This window comes from Urocitellus parryii, chromosome 4 (genome assembly GCF_045843805.1).
Source record: "Urocitellus parryii isolate mUroPar1 chromosome 4, mUroPar1.hap1, whole genome shotgun sequence".
NCBI classification, from domain to species: domain Eukaryota; kingdom Metazoa; phylum Chordata; class Mammalia; order Rodentia; family Sciuridae; genus Urocitellus; species Urocitellus parryii.
In genome coordinates, this window is record NC_135534.1 from 37,759,927 (window position 1) to 37,780,750 (window position 20,824).

A 20,824-nucleotide genomic window follows, 5' to 3' on the forward strand; every position below is an offset into this window, starting at 1 on the left:
TCCTAACATCAATTTCTCTGTGAAATGGGTAGGCAATTTGTTTTTTCTGATAGGAGGAGGGGCAGTTTGGAATATTTTCTCACTTATACAGTTTCAAAGACAGTAATGATTTCGATAGAAATTCTGGGATAATATAATCAAATCCTTAAATAACATGTCATAGCTAAGGAAAAAAATAGAAATACAAAGATTTCTATTTTTTTAAATCTATGTAGGGAGTTGCTAAATACTATCTTGAAAGGACAGATAGGCCCTTTTTTAAAAAAAATTTGCAGGGTACATACAGTTTCTGTTGCATGTTCTTATTTTTTTAAACCCTGTAAGAATGTAATAAATATCGTGAGCTCACGGAGTGCACAAAAGCAGCCTGTAGACCACATCTGGTCCATATATTGTAGTTTGCCTGTCCTTGATGAAGTTATTCAATTCATGTTTTCACCACAGTTGGATATAACCATGCCTAGATGCATGGTTTCTCTTTTTCCTCCTCGTATATAAAATTAAACTTACCATTAAAATACACAATAAATATCTCCTTTGTGACACTGCACTAGAGGGTACAAAGTTGACCATGAAGTTCTAATGATAAGGGAAGTTGAGATGGTTATGAAAGTAAACAAAAAATAAGACCAATAAAAATGGTGTTGATAGTTGTCTGAGAAGCTCCAGGACACCCCAGTATAGAAGATGACTACTTGAATAATTCTTAAAGGATCTGTGATCAACTTTCATTTCTTCATAGAAGCATAAGAGGGTAAATAGCTATATTTCCAGTTTTTTCTATAGCTAAGATGTGTATGTATGATGTGATTTTGGCCAAATTGATGAAATATGTTTGGAAGTTTCTGAGCAGGAAAACATTTTAAAAGAAGATAGACTTGGCTACCACATGCTCTTTTCCCCTACTTACTTCCATTCCTTTCTTTATGGATATGAATGTGGAGGTGGTATTGGGAGTGGGGCTGTCATTTTGCAACCACCTAAGAGGTATCAAGAAATATACAAATCTACAAAGAAGTCAGGGTTCCCCATGTTTCTGTGAAATCACATTACTAGAAATAGATGGTCACATCTAGACCTCTTTTAACATGAGCAAAACAAATTCCTTACTCATTTAAATCTAAATTTGCCAGCTCTGTATCAAAAGAGTAATAACTGCAATCTATTAGAGATAACAAGAAATACAACACAGAAGGCAATTGTTCATATGGACACCCAACAGTGGATATCTTTGCTACACCTGCATGTATACCAAGTTTTCTTTTTTATTTCAAAGTTTTCCAGTGAGTGGCAAGCAGACAGGGAAAATTCAGGTTTCACAGCAAATAATTATTAACATAGATGATGGCAAGCCCACAGACAAAATAGAAAGAACTAAAAAAGTTATATGCATGTATCCTAGTTTGTGTATCTCATATCCTTGTGGTCTTTAACCTAATCTATTTTTAAGTTGTTGGATTATTCATTTACTAAAATTAGTTGATAAAAACCAGATGCTAAAGATACCTCAAAATAACAATGCTCATAAAACAAACAGATACAGCTTGGAAGTTCGTTTTCTTTATGATGATCTTCTTTGTAAGAAAATACTTCAAAAAAAATCTCACTTATTGGTTCTAATGCAATGTTTGTAAACAACAGAGGATGCATTCATTCCATAATAATAGCACTTCTGTTATTAAAACTGTTTTAATGTGCCCTCTTCATCTTCTCTCTTATCTAAGATAAATAAGTCAAGTTTTTCTGACTACTTTTCACAAGATGTGACCTTTAGATTCTACACTTTCCAGAATGCTCTCTCATAGTTACCTTCCAGTTTACAAATTTCTTTCAAAATGTGAGGATCCAAATTTTAAAGGATACCAAGAATGTGATATCTTCATTATGAAAACCAAAAAAAAAAAAAAAATAGTACTCTGTTTGAAGGAAAAGTAAACAAAACAAAACAAGTTTTTATTTTTATTTTTTTCTCAACTTGATGGTTAGGGAGAATAGTGGAAATTGCTTATGGCATCATATGAAAGAGAAATTGATTTGGTTATCAAACAAAAATATTTGTTTAAAAACTTACCCACGTGGAACTAGTTGTCAGGGATAGCCCAGTGAAACCCAGCACCAGGCTGGCCCTCATGGATATGTCCAGGTACTAAATCAGCAATCATATGCTCAAACTTATCCCACTCTTGTGAAACCATTTTCTAGTCTCACCTGCCTAGTGACCCAAGGACAGCCAGCCAGAAGACTTCAGCAGCAAGGTGTCCTGTCCACTGGCGTAGTTGTCCCACCTAGACTCTCTGAATGGAGCTGTTAGCAAAGGACTTCTCTTGCTAAATCCAGTCTTCAAAAACTGGAAGAGGTACTGACATTTTCAAATACATGGACACAAAAACAAGGGCACAAGGATTCTGAATAATAAAGACAATATGTCACAGAAGAACAAGATAAAGCACCAGATATTGACTCTAAAGAAATTGAGATCTATGAACTTCCTGAAAAAGAATTCAAATTAATCCAGTTAGTTCAAATTAAGCAGTTTTGAGAGAATACACAGAGATAACTAAATTGTATCAGGAAAACGTGCACAAAATTAGATGTTTGATGAAGGCATAGAAAACATAAAAAAGAAGCAAACGAATTCTGAAGGTGAAGAGCAATGACTGAACCAAAAACTCCACAAAGAGTTTCAGGTCATTTGAAACCAGAAAAAGGGGAAAAAATTAAAAAAAAAAATGAAAAGGGATGAAAAAACCTTATGTGGATGATGTAATACCATCAAGTGAAACAACACAAACATTAAGAGAATTCAAAAGGAGCAGACAGAAAGAATAAGATAGAAAGCTCACTTGAAGAAATAATGACAGAAAATAATGGAGAGGAAAATAAATATCTGGATCTATATAGCCCAAAGAATCTCAACTGGATAAAGCATTGAAGAAATCTGGACCAATATACATTATAATAAAATTGTCACAAAATCAAAGTCAAAAAGAATTTTGAAAGGAGCAAGGGAAAAACAACTTCTTACATACAAGGGAACTTCTATATAGACATCAGATTTTTCAGTAGAATCCTTGCAGACTGGGATGACATACTCAAAGTATTGATGGAAACTGCCAAACAAGATTATTTTATCTGAATAGTTGTCTTTCAGAAATGAAAGAGAGATTAAAAAAAAAAAAAAGCACTTTCCCAAACAAGCAAAAGCTGTAGGGGTTTATTAGCACTAAAAATTCTTTAAAGGAAATGCTAAAGGAAGTTCTTAAAATTCAAGTAAAAGGATACTAACAACATGAAAATTCATAAGAAATAAAATTAAGATATAGTCTAATTCAGAATACTCTAAAACAGTTATGATTGTGCATGAATCACTTTTAACTATAATATGAAAGATAAAGGTATTAAAATTAGTATAGTTTTAGTAATTTTTAATGAACACACAATATAAAAGTATAATTTGTGATATCAAAAACATAAAATATGGGCTGAGGATGTGGCTCAAGTGGTAAAGTGGTAGCTTGCTTGCCTGGCATGCATGTGGCCCGGGTTCGATCCTCAGCACCACATACCAACAAAGATGTTGTGTCCGCCGAGAACTAAAAAATAAATATTAAAAATTCTCTCTTTCTCTCTCACTCTCTCTCCTCTCTCACTCTCTCTTTAAAAAAAAAAAAAACATAAAATATGCAGAGTTGGAACTAGAAATCCCAGTGACTTGGGAGGCTGAGGCAGGAGGATAGTAAGTTTGAGGCCAGCTTCAACAATTTGGCAAGACTCTCAGCAACTTAGTAAGACTCTGTCTCAAAATTAAAATAAATAAATAAACACAAAGGACTGGGGATGTAGCTCTTGGGTTCAATTCACAGTGTATACCCCACAAAAATATTCAGGGCTGGGGGTATGATTTTAAAGCTATAGTGAGTTACTTGTAGGCAAAATACCTTTGGGTCTGGTCTTTTTTTCCCATTTGGTTAATATATGTGTTTTCATTGGATAATTTAACTGATTTTCATTTAAAATAATTATTGATAGGTCAAAAATTTACTATTATCATTTTATTAATTTTTTTCTGTTGTAGGGTTCCTTGTTTGATTCTTCTTGTCTTGCTGACATCTTTTCCTATTTGATATTTGTTTTTGTAGTGATATGCTTTAATTTCCATTTATCATTATTAAATCAGTACAGGCTTTTTTGTGGGTGTACGGTGGTTATCATGATGCTTATATAAAACATTTTGTAGTTACAGTAGCTTTAAGAACATATATTGGCTGGAAATAAAGGAATGTGAAAAGAACAACCAAAAGAAAATAATAGTGGTTACTTGCACCAGATGAAATAGACTTGAAGTAAAAAACTGTAACAGGCAATAAAGATAAATCAATTTATCAAGAAGGTTAACAGTTATATATATATATATATATATATATATATATATATATATATATATGTTATGTATGAGACATATGGAAGGTTGAATATTAAAGAATAAAAAATCTGAACAGATTACTAATGAGTGTGAAATTGAATCAATAATCAAAACCCTTCAACCATGAAAAACCCAGTATCTAATGGCTTCATTGGTAATTTTAAAAAAATATTTAAAGAATAATTGACACAATTCTTCTCAAACTCTTCCATAAAAAATAAAAGAAGATGGAACACTTCTGAACTCATTTTATGTAGCCAGTATTACCCTTAAATCAAAACTAGGCAAGGACTTTAAAAGATTAGAAAATTATAGGCCAATGTAGATGAACATAGATGTAAAAATCCTCAATAAAATGCTAGAAAAATTAATTTAGTGTTTAAAAAAGATCAAATACCAAGATAAAGTGTGATTTTTCTTGGTATATAAGGATTATTCAATATAAGCAAATCAATAAATGTGATAAACTGCATTGATTGAATGAAGGATAAAAATCATAACCATCACAATAGATGCAGAAAAAAGTCTTTGACAAAATTCAACATACTTTCATAACAACCTCTCAAGAAAAGAGGTACAGAAGGAATGTCCCTTAACATAATGAAGGCTATGTATGACATGCCCACAACTAGCATCACACTAAAGGATAAAAAGTAAAAAAAAAAAAATTCTCTGATAACAGGAACAAGACAAGAGTGCCCACTCTGACCATTTCTATTCAACATGATATTGGAATTCTAGGCAGAGAAATTAGGCAATAAGAAGGAAAAACATCATAAAATCTGAAAGGAAGGAATAAAATTGTCTCTGTTCATTGATGACATAGTATTATAACAGGACCCCCTAAAGACTACAGAAAAACTTTTAGAAGTAACAAGCAAATGTAGCAAGGTTTCAGGATACTATCAACATTCAAATACCACATTATTTCTGAACAATAACAATGAATGTTCTAAAAAGGTAATAAGAGCATATATAATTTACCATATCATCAATGAAAACACATAGAATTCAGTATAACTAAGGAAATGACAGATCTACACACTGAAAACTCTAAGACAATGATTCAATAAATTGAAGAAGTAACTGAAAATTGAAAATACCTTAGATTCATAACTAATTGAAATACCTTAGATTCATGAATTTGAATAATGAATATTACTAAAAGGGATTTGTGCCTTTAGTGCAATTTCTATCAAAATGCCAAATACATTTTTTCAATGAAACAGAAAAAAGAACCCAAATTTGTATAAAACCATAAAAGTTTCAAATAGCCAAAGTAATCATAACAAAGAAAAATTAAGTTGGAGGCACCAAGTAACTCAAAGTACACTACAGTACTATGGCAATCAAAATAACATAGCACTAGTATATTAAGAAAACACATAAACCAATGGAATGGAACAGTTAAGATCAGAAATAAATCCATGTATTTAAGGTTAATTGGTCTTTGACAAAGTTTCCAATAACACTCAATGAAGAAAAGACAGTGTCTTCAACAAATGGCGATGCCATACTGTATATCTCTGTTCAGAGAATGAATTTGGACCCTTCTCTCACACCCTAAATAAAAATCATCTCAAAATGGAATAATGATTTAAAATAATACACCCAAATTAAAACTACTAGAATAAAATATAAGGAGAAAGCTGCATGATATGGATATTTTGATATGGACAGAAAAGCACAGTAAATAAAAAGCAAGAATAGACAAATGGGATTATCTCAAGCTAAAAATCTTCTGTACAGCTGAGGAAACAATCAACAGAGAAAACAGATGATCAACAGAATGGGAGAAAATATTTGCAAGCAATATATCTAATAATAAGTTTATAACCAAAATACATTAGGAACCTAAATGATTTACTAGGAAGAATATAAATTACCCTATTAAAAACTGGAAAAGGGACGTGAATGGACATTTCTCCAAAGAGGATTTATCAATGGCCCAGAATGGCCCAGGAGGTCTGTGAAAAATGCTTAATCAAGTTTCATCAGAGATTGGGCACAATGGTTCTCACCCACAGTCCCAAGTGACTCAGGAGGCTGAGACAGGAGGATTGTAAGTTTGAGGCCATCCTCAGCAACTTAGTGAGACCCTCAGCAACTTAGCAAGATGTCGCCTCAAAAAGTAATAAAAAAGTAAAAAATAAAAAGGATTGGGGATGTAACAACATGACGAAGCACTCATGTGTTCAATCCCCAGTATATGTGTGTGTGTGTGTGTGTGTGTGTATCTTATGGTGGTTTGGGTTTGTATTTCTATGATATATATGTATATATTTCTATAATATGTATATGTACATATATATTATAGAAATATAAACCCAAATCACCATAAGATACAATCTCACAACTATTAGAATGGCTGTGATACAAAGACAAAAAAATAAGTGTTGTTGAGGCTATAGAGAATGGGGAAGCATTGCACACTGTTAGGGAGAATGCAAAGTGGTACAGTTATTATGGAAAACTGGAATGGGATTCCTCAAAAAATTACAAATATGATCAATCAATCTCACTACTGGGTACCTATCCAAAAGAGATGAAACCAGTGTGTTGAAGAGATAGCTGAAGTATCATGTTAACTGTAGTATTATTCACAGTAGTCAAGGTATGGAATCAACCAAGGGATCCACATGTGTATGTGTATATGTATAAGTAATGAACTTTTTTCTAGTCATATAAAAGAAGGAACTTTTGTCATTTGTAACAACATGGATAAAGGACGTTATGCTAAGTGAACTAAACTAGGCACAGAGAGACAAGTACTGTATGATCTAACTTATATATGGAATCTAAAATTTTCAACTCATAGAAACAGAGGGTAGAATGGTGATTGGCAGGGCCTGGGTGTTGGGGAAAGGAGAAGATGTTGGTCAAAGGGCAAAGAGTTTCCGTTATGCAGGATGAGTAAATTTTGGAGCTCTAATATAGTATAGTTAATATAGTTAATACTATATTAGATGCTGGAAATTTAATAAGAGAGTAGATCCCAAGTGTTCTCACTAGATACACAGGCATGCACGGGAACATTATGTGAGGTGATAGACATTAATTATTTTGATTATGGTAATTATTTCACAATGTATACATAATCAAATATCACATTGGGTACAATAAATGTATAAATATTTATTTGTAGATTATAACTCAACAAAACTTAGAAAAAAATAATATGAGTTTTAATTATCTAGACACTAGGGTTACAATAGTAGTAATTGAATTAAAAGCAGCAGTGGTTGTAGTAGTAGAATTAATAATTTGCATTTACCAAATGCTTTCTTTATGCCACTCAGTGGTCTAAGTGCTTTATATAGAAACTCACTGACTCTTCATATCAACCCAAAGAAAAATTGACTGCAATTACCCAAGAATGCAGAAGTAGAAATGGGCTAGGAAATAACATACAGACGATAGTAAAATCCATCTTGAGTTATCTTAACATTAAGACAATTTAAAAATCTCATTTATTTTTATCATTCATGTTCCAAGTGTATGTATTCTAAACTCTATTTGCTTCAATAACATGCTTATTAATAGATTTGAAAGTTTTCTTGCTTGAAAGAATTTTTATGCAACTTGAAATATGAAACACTGATACTTAATGGGTGCACTGTTTAAAGGATGTATTTTCCACCACCATGAACAACATTCCTGTATTAAAGATGGCACTGTGCCCGTGTCACATCTACTGTTGAAGTGATCACAGCTGTAGAAATTTGCAACAACAAACACTAATCACATTCCCAGTTATAATGACTTTTATATGTCTTTCTTTTTCTTTTTCTATCTAGGCCATTTGAAGTGGAGAGGGAAAAGCTCATTTCAGTCACTGGGGGAACCTGAGACTCTTGCTCCAAACCATCTGATCAAAAAGAGGTGGAGACATCAGGACCTTCCGAATGGGAGACTGCCTGAGGCACACGGGGTATGTGGAAGAACTAGAAAAACTAGGGTGCTGATGAAGCTAAATTATTTAGGTATCTATGCAGGGACTTGGCAGGTCATTTCTATTCTTCACGATCGCTTTCTTAGCTTTATGACAAATGTGAATGGTAATCCAAACAAAAACATGGTAAAATGTTTTTGTTTGATTACAAATAATTTCCCATTTTAACTTTCTGAGTTTATTTAAAGTTTTACTGGAGAAAACATAATGAAAATTCAAAAGGAAAAAAAATCAAGTATCATCAATATTTAAAAGAAAATTCTTTCTGAAAATTCATACAGGAGAATGAGTTGATGTCTATTTTTAAACTGAACTCACCTGAATTGAGTCCAGTTGAAGCATCATGACAAGGGTTTACACTTTGTTATTTTGCTGCTTCTTTCAGTAATTTCTTTCATGAAATATCAGTTTGGTTTTGGTGGAAAAGAGTAGTTTTGTCTGTCCTTTATAAAGCTCTGGGATTTGGGCAGTGTCCTATCTGATGGGATAATTGTTTTTTTATTTCATAACATCACTTAGGATATGAGAGTGTGTTTTTTCCTTCCTTATCAACCACCATATTTTTACTCTTCAGAATTATAGACTTTATCTCGGACTTCTGTTTGGCACAACTAAATTGTTTTTGAGATTATTCTACTTCAGTGATGGGTGTGGTTTTGTCTGGGTTTTGTTGTTGTTGTTGTTGTTTTCCTTTTTAAAATTTTATAAACTTAAATTTGTCACCCCATCTCTCCAGCATTGTTCGAAAACTTTAAAAAGTAGCTCTGGAAATTGCTTTATGCATTGATCTTAGAAAGAGAAGTAACTTGGAACTAGAACTCTTACAGCCAGAAAGAAACAATCTGTAATATTACTAGGTTCAGTGCCCTCATCAGATACGCAGGGAAAACAGAAGCTCAGAGATGTTGGATGTGATTAGTCTAAGCCTACCTTCTGGTTAGTGGGAGAGGTTGTTCCAAACCTAGTTTTACCAGCTCCCTATTCACACATAAAGTCAACATTTTCTAGTATTAATAAAAGAGAGTGCAGAAGTTTTGCAAATGTTAACTTTAACTAATTTGAAACATAATCTTTGGAGGGGAAAGCTAACTAATGACAACTGCTACCCAAGACCATTTAGTTTAGAGATTTAATTTTTTTTTTTTACAATTTATTTTTAACTAGATATGGTAAGTGGCTGAGATACATAATACTATGTGAATACATTCTCATGTAAATAATGAATTCTGGAGAGCTATTAGCATTCTCTTGAGAAGTTTCACCATTTTGCCTATTGTCTCATTTTAAGCAACAAATTTTATGCAAAAACTTTCTCCATAAATTACAAATGGGAAACACTAGTTTCACTCCAGTGGAATTACCGTGTTTAGACTGGAATTCTAATTATCAAGGCATTTGTTCATAAAGAGTAGTGGAAGATTTTTCAATTCTTTGAACCAGACCACATATATATTAATCTTGATAAATCTGATGTTTTTAATCAAATCAAGTCCAAATACCTATACTATTTCTTCTTGAGCTTCATTAGAGAAACAAATGATAGAAAGTGTGTATCATGGCCTTAATTGACCAGGATTTTAAAGAACTGCATTACACGCTCAGCTTTTTGGACTTAAGAAATGGGCAAGGAATAACATGCCGTCCCTTTTCTTTGGGCTATGTTATAAATTATGTAGGGAGCATTGCAAAGCCCTTCTTCCCCCATTCCCAGTCTGCTTTTTAGACAGTATTCTGCCTGTCCACTCTGTATACTTTCTGGATCAGTTTAGGGATTGCAAAGTAATTTGGAGACCAGACTAAGCCAAACATAATTGGGAAAGAGAAGCTGCCAAGAAGCAATCAGATCCACTGCATTCCAAAATCAAGCCTCTTCCAAATGCCGGATGGACCATCCCCATCGCAGCCCCATGGCTATGAGCTACATGTGACTGGAATTCCAACTGAATACTTCCCCCTACCCACAATCCAGGGACATGAATCTATAAACCCTTCACATAAAAGAAACTTGAACTCAATCATACCCATTTCAGATAGGCTTTAAGGCACTAAACCACACAAAACTCACCAAGTAAAGAAAATGTCAGCTTTGCTCCTAGGTGTCCTTTGGAGAGGGAGCCTTCCAGTGCCTGTCACACAGGACGGACTACCCTCAGTTTCCAGTCTGATGTGGGACTTGTCCTTGGAAGCCTGTCTGCTCTTGGCAGCTAGCTCTTCAGCAGCCCTGCCCCCAGACACAGCTGAGATTTGCAAATGAGGAAGGATGTCTCAATCTGAAGGTGTAGCAACTCCTGAAGGGAACCTGGAAGTTTAAAAGTGAAACATAAAGAGCTTTTATGGCCTGGAGGGGAAGCAGTTAACAAGAGAAAGTACTTTTAATTACCATGAGTTCCAAAAGTCCACAAACCACAAAACTCCAGGACTACAATGCAAAGCATGGCCTCAGTTTAGAATCTTTCCTGATAGAAGGAAACACATTTCCTATTTGTCTGTGTCTTGTCCCTAGGCCTGAAGCAGCAGTAACAGGAACAAGTGAAAATGTTCTTTCTGTTCTCATCTTCCTGTTCACAGTGATAGCTCTTTGAAAATTCACTTCTGCATGACAATGTGCATCTGACAGGCAGGAGCTACCAACTCTTACCTGAGTAGAATGAGGTGGCATCTACTTGCTCATGGACTATTCCAACATGAGAGTCTTTGAAGACTAATGTGCTAGTTATAAGGGGCTAGGAGAAGGCTGGGATTGCATGCCACCCCCACTTAGTCTGATACCCTTTCTCTACAGTTTTGGCTGAAATATGCAGTAGTTGCCAGAGAACCCGGAGTTCTTCTGAAGGCAGTTGGTTGCTCAGTGATTTTACTCACAACACACAGCCTTTATGGCAACAAAAGAGAAGGGCCAGCGTGGGCACTGTGCCAAGGATCCAGAGCTTGGCTGCCAGGCATTTACTTGGGGAGTTCCCAGGACTAGGGGAGAGCTTGTTGGACAAGTCCCAAGTCCCAGTTTCTAACACGGTCCTTGTTATATTAAGAGAGAGTCATCAGCTAGCAGGTGAAGTCCAGGAAAGAGACGTACAAGACTTCTGTCCTCCTCTCACCACCTCTGCTCTTCCCAAGACTACACAGAGGCAGCCTCAGCCTGCAACTTGTTGTTTCTTGCCCAAAGGAGTCACACGGCTCAGACAGAAAAGAAACAAGAGTGAGTGAACCAAAGGGAGAGAAAAATGCAGCCTAACTCCTCCGTGATTTTTCTCTACGGTTTGTTGCACAGAACAACCACCCCTTTCCAGAACAGCAGCATCCCCTCCCTCAATGATGCTCTGTCAATTCCTTTCACAGTAACATTTACTGTCCCTTCATCTGTGGTTACCGCCTCCACTTCCCTTCCTTCCTCAAGTCAAATTACTGACACCCAGTGTCCAGTGAAGGTGACAGCAGGTTGTTTCCCTTGTATGGGAGGAGGTGTGTATGTGGGGTGCATTATTAAGTACTGACAGCATTTAAACCCACAGCAATCAAAGGTATCGATGAGCTAGAAGTCATCAGTTGATTATATTTGAATAACTCATGACATAACAAAAATACTGTTGGTTTTACTTGACATCTTGAGCTTTAGGAAAAAAAAATGCTTGAATCAATTAAGGAAACTCTGTTTCAGCTTTAAGGAAGTTGTTTAAAAAATATGTTGCATGTACATGGTTTCTAATGGAATGAGTAAACAAAATGAGACAAACCACAAATAAATCTGTCAATAAGGTTTAAAAATTTGCAAATAAAGAGTCAATTTCTACCAACAAATAGGCAAATAAACAGGCAAGATGGCAAAGAAAACCCTGTTCTTCACTGGAAGGAGCCTTGTAAATGAACATGAGAATGCAGATGTCTTTTTACCATATGGATTCCCTGTTCTTTGCATATGTACCCAGTAGTGGGATTGCTGGCTCATGTGGTAGTGGGATTGTTTACTTATGTTTTTATGTATTTATTTGTTGTGGTACCAGGGATTGAACCCAGGAGTACTTAACCACTGAACGACCTTCCCAGACCTCTTTTATTTATTTATTTATTTTTATTTTAAGAAAGGATCTTGCTGAGTTTCTTAGGACCTCGCTAAGTTGCTGAGGTTGTCTCTGAACTTTGGATCCTCCTGTCTCAGCCTCCTGAGCTGCTGGGATTACAGGTGTGCACCACTGCGCTTGGCAGTAATTTGATTTTCGGTCATGTTGCCAAGCCACCACTCTGATTTCCATAATGGTTGTACTACTTTACCTTACCATCACCCGTGGGCAAGAGCTGCCTTGTCTCCACATGCTTGACAGCACTTCGTTCATCTTTCTGAGAAGCCATTCTAACAGTGTCAAGTGGTATCTCCCTGTGGCTTTAATTTTCATTTCCCTGATCATTTGTGATTTGGGGGGCATTTTTTCTTATACTTATTGCACATTTGTGTGTCTAGTTTTGAGAAATTTCAATTCAGGTTCTTTTTCCATTTTTTTAAATCAGGCTATTTGTTTTCTTGCTTTGGGTTGTTTTGGTTCCTTGTGTACTTTGAATGTTAACTCCTTATGAGATGTGTGGTTTGAGAATATTTTATCCCATTCCACAGCTTGTCTCTTCTCTCTATTGTTTCGGGCGGTGTAGAACTTTTTAATTGATTTAATCCCATTTGTCTATTCTTGCTCTTCTTGCTTGTGTTTTTAGGTAATATTGAAACAAAACAAAACAACAATAACCACAACAGAACATTGCCCAGAACATTGTCATTTCAGCGTTGGCCACAATGTCGAAGCTAGGAAGTCAACCTAAGTTCCATTAACAGATGAACTGATAAATGAAATCTCTCTCTCTCTCTCTCTCTCTCACACACACATACACACACACTGAAATACCATTCAGCCTTAAAAATGAAGGAAATTCTATCATTTGCAACAACATGGATAAACCTGGAGAACACTGTGATAAATTAAATAAGCCAAAGACAAGTACTGCATGATCTTGCTTATGTGGGATCTAAAAACGTCGAACTCATAGAAGCAGATGGTAGAAGGGTGGATGCCAGAGGCTGGAGATTGGGGTGAGGAGCTAGGGAGATGTTGATCAAAGGTACAAAGCTTCATTTACATAGGATAAATAAGTTCAGGAGACCTGTTGTAGAGATGACTATAAACTAATAATAATGTATAATGGAAAATTTGTAAGAGAATAGATCTTAAATGTTGTCACAACAAAAAATTGGTAACTATGTGAGGTAATGTGTACATTAATTAGTTTGATTTAACCATTTCGTAATGTATTCATATAGCAAAACAATACATTGTATACTGTAAATATATGCAATAATTATTTTTAAAATATACCTTAAAATAAATAAGACTCCTTAAAAAAAAACTTCTATTTTATTTCTTTTTATGTGGTTCTGAGGCTCAAATCCAGCACCTCGCACATGCTAAGTGAGCACTCTACCGCTGAGCCACAACCCCAGCCTTGAAGTAAGCCTCCTTAAGACTGAAGAACATAACATGAGGCATTTCCTGAGGGCTCTCCCCTGTTTGTGGTCTTCTGCTTTCTTTCACACATGGTTTTCAGTGCACCATCCTGAGTAGCAATTAGTGCTAATATTGTGGATTGCAGGTGGAGGAAATGACCCCATAGTGCCTCAAGAAGTTTAGAAGATACCGATGCATATACAGGGTAGCATTGGTTTTGGAGCCAATATGCTTATGCTCTGCCCTCGTGTTTCTAATTCTCTGATAAATAATGAAAGTGCTTCTGTCATGCATGGTGACAGGACCCTGATCAAGGAACACGATCAGGCCAGAATTTTCAAAAGATTCATCTGGATAGATGGAAGGAGCACTTTCAATGAGTGGTAAGCTGCCCTGGGGCCATCCAATAACAAGTATTTTATGATAAGTAAATATTAGCATATAACATAACTCTATTATATTATTGTAAATAATATAAATTATTGCTAACTAAAAGTAACAACCAAATTCTGAATTTTGAGCCATTCAGTCTTCAAGAAATTAATAAGCTCTGAGAAAATAGCAAGCTTGCTATTTGCTAATAAATGGTGGTTAATATTATTATTTTACTTGGATTATAAAGAGGGATGGAAATATAGATAATTCCATCTTCAAAATTATTTGTTTATTTTATATCACATCAGTGGAATGGGAACTCACAGGGCTTTGGAAGTTCTGTATTTGGTACCATTTTTTGAATAGGCAGTAAGGACCCCTATTCTGAGCTCTGTGTTTTAGTGGGCTCTATTCTTGTCCACTTCCAGTTGTACCACTCACCAAAGGATGATTTATCTTTGGGATTAAGGGACCAGTTAGAGCTCACACCATTCCACTATTTTAAGTAATGGTCTGGGATCCCAGACCTTGACTTTTCGGACCGCTCCGGACTTGTGTCTGCTTCTAGGGTATGTGAATGCTCACTTCCCTTCTTCCTGCCCACTGATGTTATCTTACCATACAGGTATATATGCTCCTAAGCCTAAGGGGGTGGTCTACAGGCAGCTTTGTATGCATGTATGGGGTATACACACGTGAATCTCAATTAACCTCAATTAACTCACCTTGTCTGGGAGTCTTCTTTTAATTCTCATCTCGAGTCCCTCAGATATTTATGATGAGGTCTTGTACATAAAGAAATGTCCTCATTTTACAGATCCTTAATAAATATTGCTTGCGTAAAAAGTCCTATTAGTTGTGTGCATTGGAACGGCTCTGGCATTCACATGAACTCCCTCCTGGGGCAAGATGAACACTGGGATGGAATGAGAAAAGGAGGAAGCTAAGGCTTCACACTGCAGTCTGGGGGCTGGAATCTAGAGAATGACTCTCTTCCCTGCCAAATACTGATGTGGAATAATAAGAAATCTGTGATTTAATTCAAACATGACCTTCCAGGTTATTATGAAGGTATATTTTTTCAAGTGTGGAGGATAGAATTTATTTTTACTTCCTAGTTATACTTTATAAATGGTGCTACGCTAGTAAATACTTAAAAAGAGGCTCTTGGAAAATAAACAAATATTCAGGCAAAGACCTATGGAGTTCTAGTGTTTGCGATTTATCGTGACCAAAATGCTTCTACTATGATTTATTTCTCTCTACCATTGCAACATTACTGAATGTGAATTTGGAAAATGATGCATATAAATAGCGCTCTTCAGCTTAGAAGACCTGGCTCTAGCCCATCACTATTTACAATTTTAAATATTCATACATGTGGGTGGTGTAGGAATCTCAATTAACCTCAATTAACTCAGCTTGACTGTGAGTCTTCCTTTATACTCTCATCTTGAGTCCCTCAAATATTTATGATGGGGTCTAGTACATAACGAAATGTCTGAATTTAACAGATCCTTAGTAAATATTTCTTGCATAAAAGGTCTTATTAGTTGTGTGACTTCAGGCAAGCCATTTTTCTACAAATTAATCTGTACTTTATATGGTTCTTGACTAAATGAGGCAGTTCATATGAAAGCATATTACTCGGTTCTTGGAACTTTGTATATAACCAATAAATGTTGCTGAAAGAATGAATAATAGACATTCAATAAATTTTAATTTCTTTTTATTATCCATATTTAGTTTTCAGTTTCTTTTTATTATCCAAATCTGAGGATTTTTACTTTGGGCTATTCTTAGGTGTTTGTAATTTTCTGCTGTTGTCTTGAGGCAAAGTCAAATGCCCATTTTTCTCAGGGTTTTTCTTGGAGGACCCTTGTGATCAACATCTCATTTTCATAATGTTCCCAAAGGAACAATGCTCACACTATGTTACTCATTTTAGAAAGTTTGGTAAAATTCCATTTTGGCTTGACGTCTGTTATCTGAGCCTAGGAGAGGGAAGTCTGTGTTTTATGCTCTGACTTTATTCTCAGCTGTATTTTGCATCTTGGGATAGTGGAGAGAAAAATGGCTTTGAATTAATACTTGAGATTTAGTCATTCCATATGTTGTCCTCAGCGAGGAATGTTTTGAGTTTTCAAGATGAACGTGTAAAAAATAAGGAAGCACAAAAAATTCAGCTGTGGGCTTCTCTCTTTCATTAGCTGTGCTAATGGAACAAAGCTTAATGAGGAGTGGTAATTTCTACTCAAAATTTTTGTAACTCAGGAACTGTTTCATTGGTTGGTAGTTTACACATTTAGTATAAGCATTATTTTTTTCTTAGTAATTTATGATAGCAGATGTTTTACCTCTCATGGGGTTTTTTCTTCTCTCTCCAAATATGTATTTTAATGTTGCTACCATGCCTAAAATGAGCCTTCTTCCCCTCCTCAATATATTCTCAGCAGTTAGATTTTTTTTGTTTTCTTTCTCTCTCTCTTTTTTTACTTTTTAGTGCCACAAGTAGCTTTTGTTTTACCTACCATTTCCCAAGTAACTGAGCACTGTTTTTAAAAACTCAAATGCCTAAGAAAAAAAACTTCTTTTAAACATAGAAAAGACCTTGTCTGTGAGTCTTCCTTTATACTATCAAAAATGCAGTCCTTTTTCCAAAAGATTTGCAAAAAGGAAAGTCCTGCGCCGATCAGATGATAAAAATATTGGAAATTCATCTGGATGGGCTGCTGAGTGAAAACACAGATTTGTCACTATGGACATCAACTTAAAGACAGAGCCTAGGAAAATCTTCAGTAAATTAGAAGTATAAGTATAAATGATAGAAGTATAATTTGTGAGTTGAAAGAGCTGTGAACATTTTCTGATTTAATGATCTAATTTTCTAGATGGTGAGCATGAAATACTTCTAAGTGAAAGTAAAACTAGATATTACCAGGGGACAGTCTAGGTATTTTTATCTTTGATATTAGTCAGAATGGATTAGGAAATGGTACATTAGTAAATAACTGCAAATCTCAGTGCCTAAAGACAGCAGTATTTTTTCACATATACCACACACCCATCATGAAAGAGCTTTGAACTTCGGGATCAAGATTGATGAAGCCTCTACTCCCTGGAACATCATCAGATGATGTGTCAGAGAGAAAATAAGCATGACTCATGATGCCTGGAATTTAAAGTCTTATACTGCAAGTGTCTCATAATAATATTTCCACTCTTTTTGTTAGTGGTCATGTATCCCTTCAAGGGGGTAGGACTGCAATCCTATTGTATTCTTTGAAGGAGGAAAACTGGAATATTTTGAACAGTCCCTATGTATGGATCCTTATTAGTCATACAATCATTGATGATTTTTAAACGCGTCAACTCATAGACTCTAAGAGTAAACATGGAATACGCACAAAGACCTTTAAAAGTAAGATGCTTTAAGAATGCAATTATAGAAAATACATTCAGAAAATTACCATGTGACTCAGTGGCTAAAAAATTTCTCGCTCCCTGGAGACCAGGCTATGAGCTGGCTGGATTAGTGAGACCCAAGCTCTTGTGGGATGAATGATATTAAGATGTCTAAAGAAAGGACTGGTTGGAATGTGAGAAAACGTTGACTAACAGGGTTTAGAGGAAGAAAACAGCATCCCTCTTGTACCAGCCCAAGGATTATTGCAGTACACCTGACAAAGAATTAATTTCTACAGCATGGGTCCAATAATATTTGAGACCTACAAATACTTTTCCTTGATCAAACTGTTTATGAATCACAATTTGATTTCCATAATTTTTTTTCCTAGATGGAGAGAAGAAATGGATCAAGTCAATATGAATATTTTACATTTGTAATTTAGAGTTCTCATAATTTAATAAATTGATCTCTAGATTGTATGCTTTAATTAAGATGATGTGAGGGAGTCTCAGTAAATGTTGTCAACTCTAGGAGACTGACATTTTATGTGTCTGCATGGACAGTACTTGAATGTGGTAAATACACAGAAGGTGCTATTGCCTAAGGCCTTCTCTTTATCAGCCATGTACTTCTGGCACAATCTGACTTCTATCACCTTGCAAAAGACAGTTCTTGCGTGTGCCTTTCTGTTGATAACCTTATCTCCAAGCATAATGTGAAGAGTGCTGGTTATCTTCTTAATGAGATCTCTTCTCTGCCCAGAGAAAACACACCCATGGTACCTAGTCCCATGGCTAGCAAGACACAGCATCTCCTCCTTGAGATTCAGATTGTCCTTGAGATCTTTTCAGATGCAAACATTTTTTGGGGATAGGCGTTACTTATGTCACTGAGGTTTCTTGAGCATTTATTATAGGGCAGATACTTCGAAGTTAGTATCTTGTGCTTTATTTTGTCTAATCTTCACAAAACTCAGTAAGGTACATATGTTTATTCCTACTTTACAGATGAGGAGAATGAAGCTTAGAGATGTTAAGTAATACACAAAGAACATTTTATTTAGAAGCTGGAATTCAAACACAGTACTGACTCTAAAACCTGAGCTGTTTATCATCGTGCAACAATGAAGTGACTACAATATTCATCTGATTATTCATTCAACAAGCATTTTTAAGAGTCCACTATGCACTGCTCAAGATGCTCCTCAAGGAGCTTCTATGCCATCTAGGAACACCAAAATAAGTAAACAAATTGATAGGGGCTAGGCCTGTGGCTCACTTGTAGACCACTTGCCTACCTTGCACAAGGCCCTCGTTTGATTCCCAGCAACACACACACACATTAATAAATTGATAAGATAATTTCAGTTAGTGGAATGCTATAAGAAATACGAAGCAGGGTAATGGGATAGATAGAAATTTAATGAAAGGATATTAGTTAATTAGGGACTTTTTTTTTAATGAAGAAAACGCTCATGCATAGACTTGAAGGAAGAGGAGTCCATCTTTGGGAGATAAGGGAAAAACATTCAGGCAGAGAGGACAGCAGGATTAGGAAGGGGATAAGAACATTTTTAGGCAGAGGAAGAGCAACACAAAATTGTTTGAGAAAGGGGTCAACTTAGTGCATTTGAGAAGCAGGCAGGCCACTGTGAATGCACACGGAGATAAAGGGAAGAATGGGAGCAGATGAGGTTAGACTGCAGGAATCAGATCATCTAGGGGCCAGTAGAACAGGAAAAGAGGGGGCCAACATCTCTGTGTGGATTTGAGTATAAAGTGTAAGAGGAGAAAATTGAGGAATCTCAGCGGATAGAAGCTTTTTTCTTCATACTTCTTTCCAAGAGCTACCCGTGCTCTAAGTCATTTTTAACTTTTACTTTCCTCAAGACCCAGTGATGCAATAGAGTATTACTCAGCCATTAATAAGAATGACTTTGTGACATTTTCCAGCAAGTAAAGGGACCTGGAGACTATTATGCTAAATGAAATAAGCCAGTCCCCAAAAAACAAAGGTTGAAGGATTTTGCTGATATGTGGAAGCTAACCCACAATAAGGGTATGGGGAGAATAGAAGTTCACTAGATTAGACAAAGGGGGATGAAGGGAAGAGTGGGGGGATAGGAAAAGGAAAGGCAAAGGAATGATTCTGACATACGGTTCCCATGTACATACATTAACACACCACAGTGAATCTCACCATCCTGTACATCCACAAGAATGGGGTCCTAATTTGAGTAATTATATCAAAATGGATTGTTCTGTCATGTATAACATGTATTTTTAAAAAAGCAATAAAAAGAAAAGAAAAAGACCCAGGGAAATACAGATCTGATTGTAGATATGTGAACCACTGAGTTCTGTTAAGCACCTGTTGAAAACAAGGTAGGAATTTTCTATAGTGTTGACTGCCATTATGTCAATCGTGCATTATCAACCACAGCTGGACCTCAGCCATCTCCACCATCTCCACCATCTCCAGAGGGAGTGTTTAGAATTTCTACAGCTAGAAAGATGTGTAATGAACTGTTGGTGGCTGAGTTTAACGCAAATGCTGGAAATGGAGCAGAACAAATGTTATCTGTGAATTTGAGGGTATAATCTGATGCTTCCCTACAATTATCCAGTGGTTTCCAAATCAACATTGTAACATTGGTCCAAATCCTACAGATCCTCCACAAAATTAACTGATTGCCTCTTATTAATCTCTGGGAAAATTCTAGGAGATCCAGGGGGACTCAAGGGAACTTTGCAGGCAGTTTTCTTGTATCCCCTGTATGAAGCTTTTCTGCAAGACAGCAGTCAGGTGACTTCAAAAGAGAAACAGATAATTTGGTTTGCTGCTTTGCTGTTCAGCAAATGAAGTACTCTGCAGGCTGTTTTGTACTTGTGAGGTATTTTTTGACTACTAGAACAAGTGACTTAAAAATATGCCTGGGAAAACGGGTTTAGGATTGAATAATATGTTGTAGTAGACAAAATTAGAATATAACTGGAAGAAAATATATATTCTATATTGAGATCTCCTCAAGAACATGGCCCAACACATGCAATTCTGTGGGAAATTTTATCATTTGGAGAGAGTATATTTAAGTTATTTACTCACTTGAGCAAATTTAGCTAGAGGGAGTGTATTTATGTCATTTACTCACTTGAGAAAATTTAACTAGATCTTAAATCTCA